Here is a 21,681-nt window from a genome sequence, read left to right as displayed (position 1 = left end):
GCCTTGCTATGTTAAACAAGCCAAAAAAGCACTGACCTGGGAAGGCGTGCGCTGCTTTTTATTCAGGAGAAAAATGCTGCATCAGCAAGGCCTGTAAATTAAATAATTAACCAGGATTTAGTATCAACAAAAATCCCTGTTTATAAATGTATCTATGAGTCAGCTACCACTACGATAGAAGAAACCCATTAGACTGGGCTGCATGCACACAGGGGAGTGCACGTGATAATGTTATCTTTGCTGGATTATAATACTTGGGAAAGGTTCTTTCAATATACCCAAGACTCCCCACAGTTTTTATTATCTAAGCGTAATACTGGGTACCAGACAACTTAAAAAAACAACACCATTTAATGTATTATCATTGCTGCACACATAAATTCATGGCACCACACCATTATTTTAAATTGAAAACGCCCACAAGTTGCTTCTCACCCAGGGACTCACTGGCAGACTTCAAGGCACACACTGCACACTACCCCTTTGTCAGACCCAGTGGTGCCAAATGACATAGCCAAAATTTGGCAGCTCCTTTGCGAGCCACGCTGTGCCCCCCCGCCCAAGCTCCTTAACAAAGCACAGGGTACGCCACACCCCTGGGTGGTCCAGGTGTGCGTAATGTCTATGAGGATTATGCCACTGCAAGGGCATGCACTACTGCAAGTGAAAAAAGTAAATATGTTTTTTTTTTTAATCAAAGCTTAAATGGTTAACGTAACATAGTGCCTGGTCCAAAAATATACAAGCCACCATACACAATACATGTCATTCCACAGTAAGCAATGGGTAGGATGACTGCACCAAAATGCCATTCTAGCCAGGTAATGACACACATTAACTTGGCTCTGCCTGAAAATATCAGTTGAACATGCAAAGTCAATAAAGGAAGTGGCAAAAATGCTCCAGTGATCCTGAGTACCCAGGGCCTTACACACACATGCATCCCCTTTCACCCACTGGTCACTCACCCATACATCCACTCTCACATTTACTCACACTGAATTCACCACACAGGCACACACCAAATCCCACGCAGAACATTCAAACACACACTACCCCATTCATGCTCATTCACCCATCAGTCACTCACTCACACCTTCTCTTGCATCCACTCTTCACATTCTCTACAAAGGCACACACCCATCCACTCATTGCATTCTCTACACAGGCACACACCACCCACAAAGAACATTCAAAAACACACATCACATCACTTCGCATTCACCCACCAGTTATTCAGACCTTCTATTACATCCACTCATTGCATTCTCTACACAGGCACTCGCCCACCCACCCAGAACATTTAAAAACACACATCACATCACATTACTTCTCATTCACCCACCAGTCACTCACACCTTCTCTTACATCCACTCATTGCATTCTCTACACAGGCACTCGCCCACCCACCCAGAACATTGAAAAACTCACCTCACATCACTTCTCATTCACCCAGCATTCACATACATACAACTGACACATACTCCGCACATGCAAAATACATATCAACATTTTTTTTAAAAACCTTCCTACCTTTTTCTTGCAGCTTCGGTCTATCCTTCCAGGCCACCCTCGGCTCCTCTGTGCTGCTCACAAACATGAACCAGGAAGCTGTGAGAGCTTCCCGATTCCTCTAAGTGAGCTGTGAGTAAGCTGAGGGAAAAGGGGTTGGAGATGAACGTGGCATGTGACAGGTACCACATGTCACAGTCCGCCCAACCCCTACTAAGTGCCTCCCCGGCCCAGCCTTCACCCTGATGGGTAAGGACTGGGTCGGGGACCCACCAGATCTGGTGTGTCGGCTTCCCCCTGCATCTCAGGAATCCCACTACACTAGGAGATTCCATTAAAAAATATATGTTTTTTGAAAAAAGGTTGGGGTCGGAAGGGAGTCCCCAGGGGTTGCAGCTGTGGCCCCCAAGGGTTGCAGTTACAACAACTGGCACCTCAAAATGACGTCCCTACTTCCTGATATGTCCTGTTATATCATGTCACTTTGGGTCTGTTACCTTTTGCAGAGCTGCACATTTTACAAGAGTTCCACAAGGTGCAATTAAGAATCAGCTGTGTTATCCAAACATGTTCCCCTGTTTTCTTTCATATGATTTGGCATAATGCTGGCCCTTCTGAACTGAGCCTCATGTATTTATCTATGAATTACCTTGCCCTGAAAGCTGTGAGTGTCAAGTTTGGCACTGCCAGGCAGAGATTTACAAATATCTATTGTGAAATGGAAATAATCACCTAATAGCATACCTCTGCAACTGGATGATAACTCAGATGAAATCACAATATCCATTTTATTTAATGGATAATGTCAGGTTTCTGCACCAATGCCATTGTGTTAAACACCTGCCTGCAGGACTGTTGCCTTTTTCCTACTGAATGAATGTGAACAGGAGAACTTCCCAGGTGACGCCTAGATGTGTCAATTGGTCAAGTGTACTATAGAAGGAATTATTCAGAGACAAATTCAACGAGCTATTGGAGAGAGGAATTTCAGAATTTCTAAAAACGTCCTTTGTTCTGCACAGCAGTAATTACTAAAAACAAATTACTGTTCACTGCAGGGGTGTAGGCATAATGTTGATATATGTGTATCTTTTCACTAAGCTGGCATCCCTAATGTAACACCCCCCGTTGGACAGTCCCATGCCACCATTCTGGGAAAAGAGACACAATGTTTGATTACAACTCGAATTTATTAAAAATAAAACAAATTAATTTAAGGTGCTCCCCTTACTTTATGCAAGGGAATTGAACACAGCACACCAGATACATATCACATTGACCTATTTAACCAATTAAACTTGGCCTACCTGTGACAATATTACTGACATAAACACAATCCATCACACATTGATAATATTTTTACCAATTCTAATCTGAAATAATTCAAGGTCCTCTCTAAGCAGAATTTAATTCAATGCCCATAATACTGCATATCAGCCAGTGTATACACACTCTCTTTACACATACATTTGCATGACAAATTATTAAAAGACCTTTGCTCTCCCAATGTCGCCAACAAGTGCAAACATTTTAGTAATGTTGCATGAATCACTGTTCCCATATAAAGTAGAATTACACTGAGTTGCATCAGAATTCTTCAAGTTTAGAAGCATTGTTATTGATTCAGGACACACAGAATTTTGGTTCACCTGCACAACCTAGAAAATAGTTATAAGATATTCTGATACAAGTATGAGTGCCCCTCTCCTTTTATTTTGCAAATGGAGACCTACTGTCATGAGATTCTTTTGTCTTCAATGTAAAGCCAAGAGTGAGGTTTTCTTGGAACTTACATTTACATTATTTTCAATGGGAGTAGAAATGACACTACTGGCCTCTGTTTCATTTCCCAAACCTGATTAATTATCTATGGCCTTCACAGAACACACATTATCATAAGGTTATGATGTTGACCCCTTCGAGTGTCAGCCCAATGTTTACTATTTCTGTGAAAACACTGGGTATAATTGAATGAGGTTGTAATTTACAAAGATCTGCGTGCAGGCAGCAAACAACTGCTGTCTGTATCACACTGCTCAGAAATATATATTTTTTGGGTGGATTAACATGACCTCTCATTTTATTTTAAATGCAGTGAGAATTGTGAGAGACCTAGGGGTGCTCTCCTGAGTAGGACCCAGGAATCCCTTATCCAGGTGGCCAGTGTGGAATCAGAAAATACAATATTCAGGCTTTTACACCATGCAAAGAGAAATACACCAACACAGGCTTGTAAAGATTCCCAGAATCTTAATCGCAATACTGAAAGTTTACGAAACAAAGAACACAAATTGCTATTTGGCCATCAGTACTTCACAGAGACCACCAGAAGGTTCAATGTGAGCAGTGAACAGGAATTGCTAGCTGGACATCAGCATATTTATACAGTTTCTTCATAACGATGTCCAGCCTCCTACAAGTTAATCATGTACTGGGCTAGCGTTCGCGCCATGTTCATTCCTAATTTACATATCTTGTGCATGCGGTTTACTTCTTAATACATTTACTAACAAGCACTATTATTCTCTGGGTTTAACTTTACACTCTTTACACATTTGTTTCAATGCAGGTCAAACAGATGTTTCGCATGTCATGTTTAAATAGCGTTATTGTTCTTATATACTTGTAGGTTAACATCGCTGATTCAAGTAATCCCCTGATCCCGAGGTCAACAAAGGACAAGGTCTCCATGACCGTAACATGTAGCCTGCAGGCAGGTTGGACATGAACTCACCTACAGAGGTTGAAGAGGTTAAGTAAGAACAAGAGAACACAGGTCGGCCATTTTAGGCCACAGGGTGACTTTGCACGACTAACTAAAATGGCGGCTTTAACCTAAAATGGATGCTCAATTAACTTAAGCTTATGACCTTGCGATGCGGATTTCTTCGCAGAGCGACTGGGCATAGGCCAACATATACAATGAGGATTAAACAATATTATATCCATTTTAACAAACCCTCCTTTTGGCCTATGCCAAGTGCTAAACTACTTCCAATCACTTTTCGACTAACTCCACATTTCAGCATCCATACACCCCGAATCATTATCAGACATATCTATTGCCATCAGATCATACACTAGAGTTTCTTCCAACACATACTCCTTGGAAACCTCATATGGGGTGTATATTTTATGCCCTAATACACTTGTTGCTTGCGCACAACCCCCCCCCTAATACCGAACACATACCAGGGAGACACTGTATGCAACAACAAAGGAATAGAAAACTACCCAAGATAATCAGCAGGGCCGAAAACAACTTCCATCCCCACCACCGTAGGAAGTCCCAAAACCATGCACTAAGTTCCCAGTTTCCCCCAGGAACATGTACTTCCGAACTAAGAACATGTAGATTTTGGATCGCCCTAAAGATCATTGGAGAGGAGTCTGGTACGTAAACGCAGCAAGCGGAACCCACTAATTTACATACTCCTCCACGCTCTGCCAGAATGACATCTAATGCCATCCGATTCTGAAGAGCTACTAATCTTATCACTTTCTGTTCTAACGTCATATTATAGAGCATGTCAGTGGTCCGGTTGATGGTTTTCTCCAGTGCTCTCGCTAGTCCCCTGATATCTTCTGAATTCATAATTTGCCCAAAAAATGGCACAAAGGATTTCATGATGTCTCCTAGAGTTTGCGCTGGAGTATCCCCCTTCACATCTCGTCGTGGACGAGTCTTCGAAATTACTGCAGTACTGGCAAAAAATACCCCAGGTAATAGAATCCCTAAAATAGCAGGTTCCTTGCCAATCCCTGGGCAACCATGGAAATGCCACATTACCGCAAACAAAATAGACAGGTTCACCCACATACAGAGGTCTGTTCTCACTAGTCAAATTCGCAACGTTGGTGCATCTTCTAAAATCACCCATTGACTGTGTTCCATTCCTCTGTATGGAGAAGGAAAACTGGATTGGGGCTACGGTTAACAGAATAAGATGGAGGCGTAGCATCCTTATTGCCTATAGGAAACATTTTGAAAGAGATCAAAGACTGAAAAGGACGAGACAATCTATCAGAGGGCCTAACAGAAGCAACATTTGGCTTACTCCTATTTGCAAACAGCGAGCAACCCAGGGGCATCAAAACACGATTTTCAAAACTATTCAAATTTGTACCATCAACGTTCCCTGAGATGATGTCATTCCAACGGCCAAAGAATAGTGTTCTAAGAGAAGCATAACAAGCAGTTGTCAAAGCTAAAGGATGAATGTACCAACCTATCCCCTTATCCCCATGTTGCGGTAAATGCGAGCAGATCCAGCAGTTGGTTCTATTAAAAATTGCATGAGTGGCATTCATTATTAACAAAAGAGTATTATTCTGATAGTTCCGTCTATGCGAAGAATCTCTAGGCGACAAGGTATGCAATTGCATGGAATGAGTGGGTATAACAGATACATTTTCAACAGGTAAAAAGCCCTCTAGCGGATATGCTTCTTCCAGGTATCATAACCCAAAACCAATAGTTACTAAAAACCCAGTTATTATTACAAAAAGGCAACAATACATTTTCGGGGTCCCCTTACACACTTGATCATTGTCTCTGCTAGTCACATATTTATCTAAAAGTTCAGTACGAGTGGTAGCGGGTGCAGGCATCATAATCTTCAATCAAAAAACACCAATTGTTTGTTTGCTGGCGACTCCAGTCGCACGTTTTCTTAATGTCTTTCCCACAACCCTTAGCCAACAGAATCCTTTCGTACAGTCAGGCCAAAAGGCAAGCCCTCAAATGATTTCTTCAATTGCACAGTCAAACCATGCGTACGTCCATCTTCTTGGACATAAATTATATTTCACAATTTCCGGTGCTGAAGGGTCAGAAAACAGTATGCCGTCACTTCCCACTGGAGGTGGCGAGTGAACGCAAATGGGATCAGAAAATGAATGATCTGGAAGTACCACTGTTGGAGAGTGCGGAGACAAGATGGCCATTTTGTCTGGCCTTATGAATTCTGGAATGGTCTCCAATACTCTCTTGTCGGTTGTTGCTGTTTTGGGCACATTGGTTACAGCATTGGAAAGGGATTCTGTGTCTTCTGTATCATATTGCACGGGCTGCGGGATCCGTTTGGTGTGTGTTGCATGTATGCAGTTCTTCCGCCCTGTTACCCGCACGCAGTCTGGGTGGCTAGCAGGACCTGGTAGGGACCCCTCCACCGAGGTACAAGGCAAGATGACCTTTCGAAAACTTTCATGAGGATCCAGTCCCCTGGTCGTAGACTGTGACCGGGACCCTCGTACCGTACAGGTAATGCCTCTCGCACCTGGTGATAAATTGAAAATAGATTTTTAGTCAACTGGTTACAGTAATCTGAAAGAAGCACATTCTCTATATCCCGCAATGAGTGACTCTTTGGCATACCCCAAATATTAGCAGGCCTCCCCATTACCACCTCAAAGGGAGAGAGCCCAATGTTAGTTTGAGGGGTTGTTCTCATCGACGACAACACGATCGGTAAGGCCATTTTAACTTGGTGCCAGCACACGTCTTAGCGAGCTTGTTCTTTATAATGCCGTTGTGCCTTTCCACTAATCCGGCACTTTGGGCTTGTCTGGCCGAATGGAACTGTTTATCAATCTGCAATCCCTCGCATATTTGTAGGATTACAGCAGCGATGAAGTGCGGCCAATTATCCGACCAGATGACTCTCGGCAGCCCGAACCTAGGAAAGAACTCTTTCAACAGAGTTTGGTTATGGCTGTTGCATCTCTAACAGGGAAGGCCTCAACCCACTTGCTAAATGCACAAATGACAACCAGTACGTATTTAAGATTGTTACAACGCTCCATCTCAATAAAATCAAAGTGGATGACCTCAAACGGAACAGAAGGTGGAGCGAAACTTCCTCTAGGAGTCGAGGTACCTTTTCCTACATTGTGCTGCAAGCAGACCATGCACCCTTGGACAAAGCGCTCCGCAATTTTGCAAATGTTATCATTGGCCCATACACTATGTAACATTTTAGTCAATTTACGCGCACAGACATGGGTCGGACCATGAGCCATAATGACCATCATTGTAATGTAGGCATCAGGGAGTAACCATTTTCCTTCAACATTGTCCACCCAACATCCATCACCATCCAATCTCCCTGCACCCTCGACCCGTTTCTTGGTCTCCTCTGCAGTAGCATCTGCTTGAATGTCTTTTACAGAATCGATACTTTCACCAAAAGTACCATCTTTTACAGTTTCCCTTACAGCATACATTTCTGAACTAAAATCAGTGGCAGTTTGTTTAGCTATCTGATCAGTGAAAGCATTCCCTTTTCCTATATCATCTGTAACCTTCTGATATGCTGTACATTTTACAATGGCTAACTGAGCAGGGAGTGCGATTGCTGAAAGTAATCGCACTATTAAAGTGCCGTGCTGTATTTTTGTGCCATGTGAGGTCAAGAAACCTTGTTCTTTCCAAAGCCTACCGAAGTTGTGAACTACCCCAAAGGCATACTGACTGTTGGTATACATATTTACTGTAACCCCTTCAGAAAGTCCACAAGCTCAAGTTAATGCTATAATTTCTGCGGCCTGCGCGGAATTATGCATAATTCTTTTGGTTTACACAATCGTGCTTAAGGTAGTGATGGCATAAGCAGCCGTGGATGTACCATTCGGAAGTTTGAAACAGGAGCCATCACAAAATAGCTCTCCTTGTGGGCTATTCAAAGGCGTGTCTTTCAAATCGATTCTACCTTTAGTCTCTTGTTCTGTAGTTTAAAGGCAATCGTGTGATGTTTCATCACCACCAACAGTATCTTGGGGGACAGGTAAAAGTTCAGCCAGATTTAATACACAACACCTCTGAATTTGAATGTGGGGAGCAAAAAAGATCAATTTGTATCTTGTCAATCGTGCGGAAGTAAGGTGTTGCGTTTGAGTTCTATTTAATAAAATATCCACAGAGTGAGGTACCATTAGGGTTAACGCATGACCCAGGACCATTCCCTCACTCTGTTTTACAGACGCAGCAGCAGCAGCGACAGCTCTCAAACATCTCGGCAAAGCGCATGCAACAGGATCAAGGACGGATGAGAAATAGCCTCACGGCTTATTCTTCCCTCCATGTTCCTGCGTTAACACAGCCAAAGCACATCCATCACGTTCATGCACATACAACACAAAGGCCTTTTCATAATTTGGAGTTCCTAAAACCGGCACCGAACACAGCGCGGTTTTGAGCAAATCAAATTCTGTCTGGTGTTCCAAAGTCCATGGCAATGGCAAAGAAATGCTCTTCTTTGTCAAAGCCAGCATTGGTTTAATCGTTAACGAATAGTTAGGGATCCACAATCTACAGTAAGAAGCCATACCTATCAGGGCTCTAACTTCCTTCTGCGTATTTGGGACAGACATGCCAGAGATAGTTTTTATTCGTTCAGGTGTCAACCTTCTTCCCTCCTTTGACAGGAGATAGCCTAAATAGGCGACCTCCTGACAACAATATTGGAATTTTTTAAGTGAAGCTTTGTGGCCATGTTTTGCCAGATGACAAAGCAACAACATGGTGCCTTCTTTACAGGCACTCTCAGAATCAGCAGCCAAGAGGAGATCATCTACATACTGTAGTAACGTGCAAGTAGTAGGCAACTCAAGAGTATCGAGTTGCTCTTTCAATGCTCTACTATAAATACTTGGACTCTCAGTGTACCCTTGTGGTGCACGTGTGAATGTGAATGAGCGTCCACCTAGGGTAAACGCGAACAAATACCTACTATCCTTGTGCATAGGAATACTGAAAAACGCATTTTTGAGGTCAACAACGCTAAAGTGAGTGGCAGAAGCCAGAATCATAGTTAGTATCGTTGTAACATCAGGTACAATGGGAAATTGAGGAGCCACAATTTTGTTAATAGCAGGCAAATCAATTATAAACCGAAAAGGAATCGCATTATCACCTTTTTTATATACTGGCAAAATCAGGCTGTTACACAAACTACCTGTAATTTCCTCAATTACTCCACGATGTACACAATCAGAAACTATACATTTCAAAGCCTGTTCACCTTCAACTGAGATCTTATATTGTGGAATGCGAGGCAATTTTACTCCATGTTTCAGAATAATTTTAACAGGTTCAATTTGAAGAATGCCCACATCATTATCATCATTTGCATTCCGGAATGTTACCGAATTCTGGCGGTAAAGGTCGAATCAAAAACTGGAAGGAGAGTGATTGCTGAGGTGAAGTTGTTAACCGAACTCCGTCCGAGGAGCAATATATTACTGCATTCAATTTCTTCAGCAAATTTAACCCCAGCAAATTCTCCCCACAGTTTGTAGTAAGTAGAAATGGACACTGCTCCGTGATGAGACCCAGTGTTATCGGTACCGACAAAGAGACTGGACAAACTACAGGTGTGCCTGAAAACCCTACGGAGACATTGGACTGCCCTGACAGCGGAATGTTTGGAACCCGTGAATGGTTAATGGAACACTTTTGTGCTCCTGTATCTACTAAAAATAGATGCTTCCTATTTCCCACCGCCATCTCAATGTATGGACGTTTCTGATGAATGGGAATAGGCGTTGGTTCCAAATCCTGCTTCGGGCAATCCTAAAGAAACAGAATGTCATCAAAAGGAAGCTCCTCAGAGAGGTACGTGGCAGAAGGATGATCAAAAATGTTTCTATTATCCACACTCGAAACTTGTTTATCCTGTGAAGAAGGTTGCTGTGATTCTGGCGCAAAATGACCTCTGCCCGGGCCCCCTGCACCTGGGCGACCTCTGGATCGTCTACCCATGTTCCCAAATGACCTTTGCTGCAAGGTCAGACATTGTGCACGCCAGTGACCTTCCTGTCGACAATAGGCACACTGGTTAATGGTTACCGGCGCCAGGGGCGTACTTCCCTGTGGAATGTATTGACCTCTAAATTGATTACCCCCTCTAGGGTTTCTAACGATCTGTTGCAATAGTACTTTTGTTTTCAGGTCACCCTTTCTTTTCTCAAGTTTTTCCTTTTCATTTTTTACACGATTTTCATAGTACTGAGCCATGTGCAGTACTTCTGATTGAGACTTCGTCTGCCAAGCGCTTTCGGAGGACATAATCGGTAACTGGATGTCAGGCAGCAATCCACGTACAAATTTGTCGACAAACAGCCTTTTCCCTGACTCTGTGCCTAAGTCTTGTCCACTAAAATCTGAAAATACCTGTTCAAACCGATTGAAGAACTTGGTAGCACTGGACATAGGCCGTAAACTTGTCCCAAATGATTCTTTTTTCAGGAACTATAGTTTTCAATTTTACAATAATCCTATCAGGCAAAGTTAATATCACTTGAGGCGGTCGCTCGCCAGCTGGTCTTTCTCTGTCGATCCTAACGATGTTATCCCATGTATCTCCTAACCCAGGTACATCATCTACAGTCCTAATCTGTTTCCACAAATCAACTGGCAGGAGTACGGGAAATAACAAATCACTATCACTTAAGGTGAATACCGATGATTGTAAAACCGACTCTATTTCTTTATAGAACCCTGTTGGATTCTTTCTTATATCAGTAATAGATTGCTTTATAGTGTTCACTTCCTGTCTCGAGAACGGGACGTGAACAAACTGTGATACATAATGTTCAGGAATGTCCACAGCGACTATACCTCGTGCAGCATCGGCCGCAATCTCAACTTTTGGGACAAATGTCAGAGGGACCTCTCTCATAGGCAACTGAGAAGTAGGTAGCTCCGAATGCTTACAAAGCAACAGAGCCAAATCAAGCGCTAAGGCGGTCGAAGAGGTATCAATCGAAAAGGCTCTCTTATAAACACTCAACAATTCTGCGGGACAACAAATCTTTATTTTTACACACTCATTCTGCAGGTATTCTACCATAACCTGTATCATTTTCTTTTGCATTTCTAACGTATACTGACCATACGTGTCATATCCTTCATCTGGAGTTATCGACATATCCGAAATACATCTTATTGCATCCTTTGTACAAATTCGCGCTTCCTCACCTATCAATTCACAGCGAGGAGAAAACCTTTTCTGTAAGAACATAGTACCTAAACTATCATCATCTACTTCTTCATTCTGTAACTCTTCCAACTCCTTCCTATACACAAAAATCCTCTTGACATGCTCATATATTTTCTCCGCAGTATTTCTAGACAACGCTAAGGTGTTCAAATCCCGTAACCCTTGTGGGAGATCTACATCATTTAATCTATTCCACATTATGCTCAATTGAATTCCTAACCCTTCAATAAAAACATTATTTTCAGGAATACTTTTCAGATTTTCGAGTGTGGAAAAAACATCATCTTTTTCACCCTTCTCCATACAATGTTTAGCCCTAGCAATTAATTCATTCTTTTTATCTGGGGACATGGTATTACGAGTCACAACTCACAACCCTCGATCCCGTTCCCTGGTCTACTACAAGCGATGCAGAATCACTTGGAAGAGGAAGAGTAGGCACATTCTGATTGTCAATAGATGGAAGCAAGGGGGCAGGCAAAGGGGCAACGGCTGGAAGAACAGCAGGAAGAACAATAGTAAGGACCGGGGGAACTATAGGAGGAGGAATAACGACAGGAAGGGGCAAAGCAGCAGGAGGAGGGACATACGGGGGTGGAGCAGAGGCATCGGGCCTACGTTCATGCAAATGTTTGTTAATCAATTCATCGAACGTATGAAAATCTTTTGAAGGGTACATTTTCTGAATGCCTAATTGAAACACTCTGTCCGTGTTCCTAACTGATTCCATTCGTTTATTTTGTTTATTCCATTCGTTTATTTTGATCATATAACAGCGCCTTTTCCGCATTCGTCATATGTCGACGCATATGTTTCTCTCTACTTTTTTGTTGTTGCAAAGCTTCTGTTTTCCAACTCTGCAATGCGTCAAATGCTGCAGGTCTAGCCTTTTTCTTTACCAATACAGACTCTAGATATTCTACACAAGGGATTTCAAAGCTACCATTGGTTTGCCACCGAAGATTAGAGTTATGTCTGGTCTGTCTGTGCCAAATATCATTAAATGCTATACTACCAAAGCCTTTCTTACAGTACATAGTACATGCCGGCGACCCCTCCTGTGGTGCGGGATGGCTATCTTCCAAAGATTGTCTGTCGCTGCGGAATACTGCCCTGAAGCAGGCAGACAATTTCCCAGGCATATCATAATTCTGGTGTTACCTGGTCAAATAATTGTGCTTAAATTAAGAATTGTGTCACGAGTCACCTGACCAAAGGACTGGGAGGCCCGATCAGGTTACTAAGAACAATTCTAAGGACCCACATGTCTGGTGATTTCGGCAAATTTACCCACCTCGATATATGGACCCTCGTCAAGACGTCGTCTCGGGCTACAGCTCACCGTTCAGGGATCGGATCGTGCTGTTCTGTCGAGGAATTCGCTTCTCGTCCAGAGGGGCCGTTTTGTTGGCACCGTCCGATCCCGGTCGGATAGCCGAGCCAACCTTCAACGAGACGAAGTCAATCTTGAGGGTCCCTATTCGAGTGCCATCTGTGGAATCAGAAAATACAATATTAAGGCCTTTACAACATGCAAAGAGAAATACACCAACACGGGCTTGTAAAGATTCCCAGAATCTTAATCGCAATACTGAAAGTTTACGAAACAAAGAACACAAATTGCTATTTGGCCATCAGTACTTCACAGAGACCACCAGAAGGTTCAATGTGAGCAGTGAACAGGAATTGCTAGCTGGACATCAGCATATTTATACAGTTTCTTCATAACGATGTCCAGCCTCCTACAAGTTAATCATGTACTGGGCTAGCGTTCGCGCCATGTTCATTCCTAATTTACATGCGGTTTACTTCTTAATACATTTACTAACAAGCACTATTATTCTCTGGGTTTAACTTTACACTCTTTACACATTTGTTTCAATTCAGGTCAAACAGATGTTTCGCATGTCATGTTTAAATAGCGTTATTGTTCTTATATACTTGTAGGTTAACATCGCTGATTCAAGTAATCCCCTGATCCCGAGGTCAACAAAGGACAAGGTCTCCATGACCGTAACATGTAGCTTGCAGGCAGGTTGGACATTAACTCACCTACAGAGGTTGAAGAGGTTAAGTAAGAACAAGAGAACACAGGTCGGCCATTTTAGGCCACAGGGTGACTTTGCACGACTAACTAAAATGGCGGCTTTAACCTAAAATGGAGGCTCGATTAACTTAAGGTTATGACCTTGCGATGCGGTTTTTCCACGCAGAGCGAATGGGCATTGGCCAACATATACAATGAGGACGAAACAATATTATATCAGTTTTAACAGCCAGGACACAGCATTTGCTGTTGAATCCAATTGTTCCTCGGGGTGGACCGGTGGGGGAGGATCACCTGGGTAGGGGAACATTCGGTTTTGTTCAGGAAACTACCCGAGGTGAGATGAGGTATGACATAGGGGAAGGAGACGAGGAGGACCAAGTCCCTGAGGTTTTTATAGGCAACTCCAGATCAACCTCCATTCCACCCAATGAATCTACCTTCGCCAAATCCAACCACCCTTCCCTATCTGGTAAACTTATTTGGTATAAAAACCCTGCGGCCATGGGAAACTACATATCCCAGAAACCCTGTTGTCCTGCTATCTTCCCGAGCACTCCCCGTCATTCTTCTCACCGTCCCTCTGATTATGATTTCCCAAACTCCCAGTCTACTTTAACCAAACATTACCGTTCTGACAGTCCCCCTTGTTCATTTCAAAATAATTATCCTGGTCATTCACTCTTTTTCGACAAACCCTACCCTGTAGGATTTATGGAAATTCTACCACCCCCCTCTTTTGATATGAGCACTTTCTGCCACTGTGACAAAAAGTGGACTAAAATCAAAGCTGTTTACCTGACATGTCCCAACGCACGGGTCAGGCAATGTCAGGCAATTCACAAAAAATGCGCACACCTGACAGCCCTTTACCTTCCGCACAGGGATAAAAGGCGGAGCACAATAGCACTCTTCAAGCGAGGCCGAATGCATGAGAAACAGCTACACCAAACCGGCAGTTCAAACAGAGAAGAAAGGCAGTGAGACCTGGAAGGATGACGAAGGGGGAATTGACAGTGCCATTTTCAACTCAGAACTGCAAAGCCTCAGAAAGGGAAAGCATAAGACTGAGAGTTGCAGCTGGCGTGAGGAGCCAGCTCACACAGGGGTCAATGATACACATGGGCCTCCTGCTTTGATAACACAGGTGGCGAGGCAAACTGGCTACCGTGGTACTATCCTTGACTACCGAGAACAGAGAAGTCAACAGATTCAGCACAGCCGGTGAGTCGGAGGAAGCTGATAACAAACCGAACTGTGTTGACCCCAAGGTTGCAAGTAGCAACATGTGGAACACAAGAGAAATAACCTGTGTGTGTGTTTGAACTTTAAAGCAAGCCCAGTTTAAGTCTAGGTGCAGAGCGGTCCAGCGCCACGTGGGCACTCATTAGAATAACTCTGACAGGGGCCTGTTCTTGAAAAAACTACAACAACCAGAAGACTCAGAAAACTGTGGCATGAGGCGTCAGAGTGGTCCTACAAGGGTTACGTTAAATCCCGTATACAATCAATAGTTTCTGATCCATTGCCAAAGGAAAGCTAGGGTAAGAGAACCCCACTTTCTAATAAGATTGTGAACTGTGGAATAAGGCAAGAGTAAACCTGATGGATGGAGGCCCAAACTGCAAAGAGGATCCGAGTCCGATAGAGGGAGATCCTAGGGGAAAAAAAGGGCAAGAAGGATCCGAGGCAAAAGAGGGAGCTCCTAGGTGCTAGAGACAATAGCACAAGGTGCAAGACCACAGAGAGAATCTTTGTTTATTTGTTATTTTGCATCAAGTGTTATATACCCGTGAACATTGTGTCAAGAGAAAACCCGGTCGAGGGTTATCTGAAGTGGGGAATTGTTTTAAAGGATACTTGAATCATACAAGCAATATTGGAAAGGCTGTAGTGAACCAGACGGATGGAGGCCCAAGTTGTGAGAAGGATCCAAGCCCGAATGAGGGAGATCCAAGAGGCAAAGCACAATTACCCATGGTACAAGAGTACAGAAGGAACCTTTTGATTGTTTGTTTGTTACTTAGAATTAACAAACCTTCTATGGCAAGAGACTTTTCCAGGAAAGAGACTTAGCCTCTGAAGGTCTTGATATCATTGAACCTGAACTGTGAAGCTCATGCTGATGAGGCACAAGAGTGTGTTGTGCTCGAGAGCCCCGCCTTGTCTCGTGCTTCACATGTGGGAAATGAGACTCAGCCATACCATCCTGACTTTTCATTTTGTAAACACGTCTTTCTTTTCTAGTGAACATTATCCCACACTCTTTTTAAAATTTAGCAGTGAGGATTGGCAATAGTTTTTTTGTAATTGTTTTTTTTGTAAAGGCCCTTTTTATTTGACAAAACACCACAAGGACTGCCTTATTATTATTTGCTGGTCGTAGCTTGCTCCCATCTTAGATTTAGGTTTAGATTAGGTATTTATCATCTCACCCATTATAAAGTTCAATAAACACCCTTGAACTGTGTTCACTTGTATCTCTTTACTGTTGCCGCCATGGGTTCCTTACAGAATGCACTGTTCAATTCCCATTACAAAATCAAGGTATTTAAGTAGCACCTTTTCGGGACCACCCCTATTCTGGGACATAGCTCAATAATGTTTCTAGAGAACATATATTATTGGAATACTCCTTTTCAGGTTTATATTTTAATCAGCAGGGACTCTCACAAATTGACATTTCCAAGTCAGATAGTCCCCTTCTGATATGCTTCCTTAACGTTAGGATGGTTTCAGGTTCCCCTTCTCTGCCTGGCACAGAAATCCTCCCTTAATCAGGCTGCCCTTATGGAATCTCAATTCTTCAGGTGGTCACCCTGATTAATCCATCCTCTTTGTAACGAGTGCTTTCCTTCCCTGCAGCCTTTAATTTCAAAGTCAGAGTGTTGTTCCCTATGATTCTATTTAAATGTTCAATGTTCCAATGCTTATGTCACCCTACTTGATTGGCCACGTCTTTCCTTTGGCTTACGCAATAGTCAGGCACTTGCATAAAATGTAATCACCATTTGATGTTAAAAGGGTGCTTGCTCTCAAACGTTTAAATACAAAATCAGATGTTCTTATATAAATAACCAAAGTGACATGGCACACTAATAAAACATGAAATCATGTAATCCAATATCCCACAGACATATATCTGATAATGTGGCATGAATGTCTGGCATTTTTATCCCTAACGTTACTATTGTTAATAATGCTATGAATTTTCAAAAAGCAAAGGAATTCAAATGTGCTTTCATCTCAAAGGAGAGATTATCAGCTTTAAAACATAGGTTTTGGCTTTTTTGTAAGTATTATAGTAATTCAATAAGCACAATTGTTTTTAAATGCAAATGTAATGTTAGTTTAAATTCCCCATCATTTCTTAAACCACTTTCCAAGTTTGAATTTTGTTTCCTGGTATAATGAAACCAATAAGTCATCTGGACCTGCTGACACAGGCCCTTTTCTTTGGGTTTTCAAGAAGCGGTATCTGACCGTTGCCTTCAATTATGTCAAAACTGACATGTTAATGTCAAACAAGATTTATGAAGCTAGTCCTGAGGAGAACAGAGTAAGTCCTCATAAGGGCTGCCCTGATGGTCCTCAACAATCACACCACAAGTTCAATTTTTGGAGGAGTTTTTATGTATGTGTTTTCAAGTTTTTTTTCCCCCTTGAACTAGGCTCCTGTGTGAGGGGCTTAATCCACATGGCACTTTGTTTCTGGTGGGCTTTATGGGGTTTTCTTGGATAAGGACAAACACAGGTTCTACATTGCAGACGGAGAAGACAAGTATCATGGAGTCGTAACCTGCCCTACCTGGGAACCTGTATACAGAGCAGAAGTTAGTTTGTCAGTGATTTCAGCATTGCCACAGCCAACACAGAGCATAATACACAAATCCATGCATTGACATATGCACAATAATGCATCCACAATAAAATTCCATATTTTAAACCCATTTTCTCAAACTTATGTATAGCATTACAGTTGCATGCTTTGTAAGAGATCAGGTGATTACTAATGAAAGACAATGAAGCTCTGCCCATCACCAACATTTCTTGTCCGTATATTCCAATTTTTATTTTCTTTTATTGTAACAAACATACTGTTTTTCCTAAATATAAAAAGTTCCGGTCTCTTATGGAAGAAAATCTACTTGCAGCCCGCAGGTACATCCTTTTCATGGTAATTGAAAGACATGGGCCCTCATTACGAGTTTGGCGATAACCATGCCGCTATTGGCGGCATGGCTGCCAATGAAATCACGTCGGGGTCTAGGTCCTCGGAATGAGGACTTTCCGGGCCATTCTGAGTTCGGAAGGCCTGATAATTCCTCCCTCCAAGGACCCGGACACGGTCCTTCCCCATTCCTATTTCAGCCCCCATAGGACTTAATGGGAATGGGAGAGGGAGCAAACAACGGACCATTACCAGATGGCACGTTGTTTGCTCCCTCTTCCCCTCGCGGGACTCGGTAAGCACGCCTGGTTTTCCCAGCGCCAGGCATACTTACCATGTCCCGCGAGGGGAACTCGTAATGCGGCGGTACGGAGTGAACAGAGCCAGCTCCTTTTACGGCGCTGTTCACTCCGTACCGCCAGTGTCGTAATGAGGCCCATGGAAAGAAAAGAAGGTATTTATCCAGCACCTCTTTACTTTAAATTGAGTCAGTCTCCACGTCTCATGTTGGATGTTGTCCATTACATGTGGCAACACCTATTGACTTGCTATATTGGCACAATATTTTTCCATGCACGTGAATCATACGCACCAAACTCGAAAAAGCAGTACAGCTTTTCAGCCTCTCAGGTTTTTGTTTTTTATTTTTGGGTTCCATTTATGGTGACAGTGGGATGTCTAAAGATGCTTCAGAATTGAATTTCACATCGCCCTAGGGCCTATCGTCTGCATCTACAATGAAAAAAAAATACAGAATGGCATTTCAGTGAATGTGAGGAATTCCACTTGCAAAGTCTCTCTGTGAATTATATGTTTTCTGCCATTTAGAATGTAATATTATCGAGTGATTGCACATTATTGAATTGATGGGAAGCAGTTGGAAGCCACACACTCTGCTTTGCCTGGAGTTGGGGCAGTCTTCTTTCAGTGTCGAAGTGTCAACACCATGATTTACAGGTAAGTTATTGGACTCTACTTATGGCTCTCTGATCCTGCGATCACATCACTGCCTGGCATTCATTGGATTCAAGTCCAATCCCACCAATGTGTGGATGCCACCTTTCCTTTGAGAGTCCTGCAATTCTGAGGAAGCTGTGTACCTCCTTAGGAGAAGAGGGTCTGTCTCAGGGCATCTCCCGGAAGTGTTGTAATGTAGGAGCATCTTCAACACAAGTGAGCCTGCAAGCCCCAACTTTGTGAAAATACCTGCCCTAAAAAAGCCCTAAAAACGCCTTAGGGCTTTGACGCTATATAAGTGTTATAACATAACATAGCATAACATAACATAACATAACAAAGATCGTCTTCCTTTGTATGGTATTTGATGGACTGTGCACCTCTTTGTAGCCTTCTTGAGGGGAAAGCTTTTCTCATGGAAGTTATCTAAAAGGTTTTCTAATGCACTTAAATGCTGTCTTTGTGGTGAAGAAAGCACTCTTACACGTGACGTGTTAGTGTAACGTAGCGTCTGTATCCATAGCAGAGGGCCACAAAGCACCACTTGTGCATCATATGCCTTCCTGGGATTGGGCTGAGCAGGGGGGCATGCCCCAGGTGGAGAGTGAACACACACAATAAATATCTTTTTGGATCCCAAACCGGCCACATTTTACTATCACAGCAAATACAGTGCACTCCAAAAATGGGACATTTTTCCAATATACAGTTATCAATAATCAATACATAATTTGCAACAATTTCTACTGGCAAGTTTTCAAGGCAGACCATGGCTCTCTGCCCTGCTAAGGCATCGCAGGGTGGTGAGGTCCTGTCCCCTCCCCACCATGCCCTACATGGAAGGCGCTACCGGGAAGCAGCCCCCTTTCTTACCGGGCCCAGCTGCCCCCAGTCTTTTCTGTGCTTGAATAAATGCACCCCGTCCTGGTGACAAGTTCCTGGGCCCCTAAAAAGGCTGTTCTTGACGACTTGAAAATGCCCTTGACAGGCTTCCATCCGGACAAGTTTATTGTTCAATTTTCATGCCGACATGTTCAATGTGTGCATCAGGGCCAGGTACCCTCAGTTCAACCTAGGAATAATCTGCAACCAGGAGAGCAATGCTCCCAGGCAGGCCCATCCCAACCAGGTAAGCATGGATGACAATCTCCTGGTCAGCTCCTTACACCCCAATCACATCAGATATTTTCCATCAATGAGAAAAATCAACAACAGAGGGCTTGACAACCCCTTCCTCATTGTCCCTTGCGCCAATGAAGGCACCTAGCACACTTGCAACTCCCCTCCATACATACAGTGAATATCAAAGTCTGTCATGTCAGACAGGAACCCTTTGCTATTCTCTCACTCGCTGCTCCATCCTTCTTATGAAAGAATGTCCCACGACTCACACCACTGGTTTCACCATCTCCTTCCTCAAAATTGGCCAAAGAAACAGTACGTTATTCATCTCACAGTATTAAACCATCTTATTTACAGTTCTTACAAAGTCAGGACCACCCTACTCATCCCACTCACTGCCGTTCTAACACAATAGGTATGGCCTGATATAGCCCTTGTAAGTGTGGGATTTCCACTGCCCCATCGCAATGATCTGCCCTTCGCCAAACCCGTAACCTGCGGCCTTGTTGGCTGCCCCAATACTAAAAGAGTGTGGGGAAAATCCCATCCCCTCAAACCCTGGGTTCTCCAGTGCTTTTTGAACAATCTTCCTGCAATGGAACCTGGATAGGGAATCATACAAAAAAGTCGCCCTCATTGGTGTGCCCCCGCAGTTACTGCGACTTTGGGGGCACACAAAATGAGGGCGACATTTACTGCACTCAAGTAGAGCGGGGGTTGCGGTGTCCCTGCTTGCCATTTTGGTAAGCGGGGGACAAAAAAAAAAGCACCCTGCGGCGGCATCAGCTATAACACATGTAAGTGGGAGGAACTGATGCCACAGGGATTGCAGGGTACAGGCAGCACACACAGAAGTGTGCCGCCGTGAAAGGTAAGTTCGGGGTGGGGGTAGGAAGGGAAAAGCAAGCCGGGGAAGCGGGCACAGTGATCAATATGATCACTGTGCCGCGATGTAACTGGCGTCAGCATTTTGGCCCGTCGCAGTTATGGGTGGCGCAGTGATCACATAGATCCCCTGGATAGGTATGACCTGTCCATGTGTAAGAACAGCGGGCCCACCTGATGCCCCGTAAACCCCAGGTATTCCTGTAGCCTCCCTATTGGGCAGATGTCCGTCCTATTATGCACTGACCTTGTCACCCTGGCCCCTTTTCCCTCTTGGCCCATTTTTGATTTTTTGTGGCTGCCCCCACCACTTCCCCGATCCTGAAGGCAACAGAACAAGCTGTAACAAAGACCGCCCTGAACAAAGCAGTCTCCCAGTCATCTCTACATATTCCCCCTAGTAGCTGTACTATTGCTGTTAATATGACCGAATCCAATAGCCTCCTACTATCTCCCCCTGGTACCACCGGAAATGGGCAGATGGCGGGGACCTTCCTTGCAATCTTGGAAAAACCCAATGGTTGCCATCTTTGTTATGGCCATTCCCATTGGTATCCCCTCTGTATGTAGCTGACATAGGAATTTCCTCATTGCATTTCTATGAAAAATGGCCTCCAGACCCTGTCCCTCACAGAGTTCCCTGAATTTCCCAAAATCTCTTTCGTAAGCATTTTTAGTCTTCTTTGACATCGAGACCTCTATCAAAGATGCTAAATCCAGGCACCAAGTTCCGTTGGTATCATAGGGAATGATGACATCGCTAGGTCCGCCCCTGGTAATAATCGTTATAACTCCTGCAGTTTAAAATGGGACAAAGCATCAGTTGCATTGTTAAGGACACCTGGAATATGTTTAGCCTGAAAACAAATGTTTCCTTTCAGACACAATAATGTCAATCTCTTTATAACCTCAGCAACATTGGGCATGCCACCCTCTGACTGTTGATTGAGCAGACCACAGACATGCTGTCTGACCAAAAAACTACA

This window comes from Ambystoma mexicanum, chromosome 1p (genome assembly GCF_040938575.1).
Source record: "Ambystoma mexicanum isolate Mex_15411 chromosome 1p, UKY_AmexF1_1, whole genome shotgun sequence".
Classification (NCBI taxonomy): Eukaryota; Metazoa; Chordata; class Amphibia; order Caudata; family Ambystomatidae; genus Ambystoma; species Ambystoma mexicanum.
The sequence above is the reverse complement of the archived record's forward strand: the minus strand, read 5'-3'. Positions refer to the sequence as shown.